The sequence below is a fragment of the Rhinolophus sinicus genome, chromosome 3 (genome assembly GCF_057876585.1).
Source record: "Rhinolophus sinicus isolate RSI-liver-muscle chromosome 3, RSI-T2T, whole genome shotgun sequence".
NCBI lineage: Eukaryota > Metazoa > Chordata > Mammalia > Chiroptera > Rhinolophidae > Rhinolophus > Rhinolophus sinicus.
The window spans coordinates 185,338,551-185,340,673 of record NC_142503.1 but is presented as its reverse complement, the minus strand read 5'-3'; the positions used below and the strand labels follow the sequence as shown (position 1 = coordinate 185,340,673).

At 48.1% G+C, this 2,123-nt stretch overlaps 1 pseudogene; it reads left to right on the top strand.

Moving 5' to 3' along the window:
• Positions 1-742: 742 nt before the first annotated feature.
• Positions 743-1,824, top strand: LOC109447086 (tyrosine-protein kinase CSK pseudogene; annotated as a pseudogene).
• The last annotated feature ends 299 nt before the right edge of the window (positions 1,825-2,123 follow it).

Below are 2,123 nucleotides of genomic sequence, written 5' to 3'. Positions count from 1 at the left end.
AGACCTCTAAATATCAAGTACATGATTCACATGTTAACCTTTCCGAATATGTATAATCAAGTTTTCCTCACATTTTACTTCAAAATATTTGAAGATATTCAATTCAGTTTCATCCCCAGCTTCTGTTTTTGTTATAATGAGAGTTTGACTTAATAGAAAAATATGCAAATTGTGTGTAAGAGGTAATTTTATTTTAGAAACCAACATTTTCTTGTGCTCTCCCCATCCCTCAGAAATCGACCCCATCAGATGTTCTCTTTGCTGTGGGCATCACAGACACATGGGTGTGGTCAGCACAACCCCTGCTTCCTCGTCACCATATGACCAACCCAGGAGAGGAAGTTTCCTTCTGGGTGACAGGCCTTCACAAAGTGAGCTGGGGCCAGGAGAGCCGTTTCAGTCAGGCCTTGGCACAGCACAGGTTATCCATTAAGCACCCCTGAAGTATAATAAATTCAATTATCTCAATAAAATGATAGAAACCCACTGCCACACACTCACACAAACTACAACAACAACAACAACAACAACAAAAGGCAGGAGGAAAAAAGAAAAGAAGGAAAAACAGAAACTACTATGAAACCTCAGCAGCGTCCCAGCACTCAGTTTAAATATAAAAAAGAGATCAACAGAAAACAGTGAAAAGGACAAGAAAACCAACAAGGCCACCTCCGGGGTGGTGTCCCACAGGTAGGGTGCCAGCTTCACGCGTGTGCAGACGGTGAGTGCGTCACGGGACAAGATGGTGCCCTCAGCCAAGAGCTGTGCCAGAACCAGCCGCACGGCTGGCTGGTGGTCGGGGCATTTCTGTGCGCTGCAGACAGGCCTGCTCCTGGTGCCGGAGAGCAGTGACTAACTACCCCAGGAACTATCAGCTGTGTGTGAGCTACGAAGGCCAGGTGGGGCACTACTGCATCCTGTACCAGGCCAGCCAGGTCAGCTTCCACGAGGAGGTGCCCTCTGAGAAACTCATGCTGCTGGTGGAGCACTATGCCTCAGACAGATAGACTCTGTACCAGCCTCATCCAGCTAAAGATCATGGAGGGCACAGTGGCAGCTCAGCGCACAGTGGCAGCTGAACACTGGACCTGAAACTGCTGCAGACAACTGGGAGGAGGAAATCCAGAGATCTGATGCTGGGCATTGACTGAGGGAACAACACCTCTGTTAAGGGCATAAAGCATGACACCACTGAGGCCTTTCTGGGTGAAGCCTGAGTCATGCCACAACTTTGGCACAGCAACCAGGTGAAGCTTTAGGGTGTGATTGTGGAGGAGAATGTGACCAAGGGGAGCCTGGCGGGTTTTCTGCGGTGGCGGGGTTGGTTGGTGCTGCATGGAGACTGTCCCCTCAATTTCTCACTAGATGTCTGCAAGGCCATGGAATACCTAGAGGGCAACGACTTCACATAACCAGACCTGGCTGCCTGCAGCGTGCTGCCGTCCAAGGGCAACATGCTCAATGGCACTGACTCAGGCCTCATCAGGGAGTCCAGCAGCACCAGAACAGGGGCGAGCTGTGCAGCAGGTGGATAGCCCAGGAGGCTCTGAGAAAGGAGGAATTCTTCACCAAGTTGGATGTGTAGTTTCAGAATCCATCTCTGGAAAATCTACTCCTTTCGATGACTTCCCTATCCAACAATATCCTTGAAGGACATTTTCCCTCAGGTGGAGAGGGGCTACAAGGTGAACTCCCCCAACGGCTGCCTGCCTTTCCCCTAAGAGGTCATGAAGAACTGCCGGCAGCTGGACCAGCATGTGGCCCTCTTTCCTGCAGCTCCGTGAGCCCTTCCAGCACCTCAAAACCCATGAGATGGAATCATAATAATCTACTCCATGAGGAAAAATGATGCATAAACATATAACATTAGGATAAACTCTGACATACATCAAGTAGCACACAAAGCACCATTTGTTCACATTATCAGATTAAGCAAATAGCTAAAGATTAGAAATCAGAATTGCTTATATCAGAGACTTTTTTATTTCTATTAGGCAAACTAAGCATGTATGTTAACAACCACCTGTTTTCTGATACATTCTTCTTGACAGTAGAGGCACCAGCCTGCAGAAGGCTAGTAGAATTCTTTTCTGGAGGGCCTGAGAAACAATGCTGAATACAGC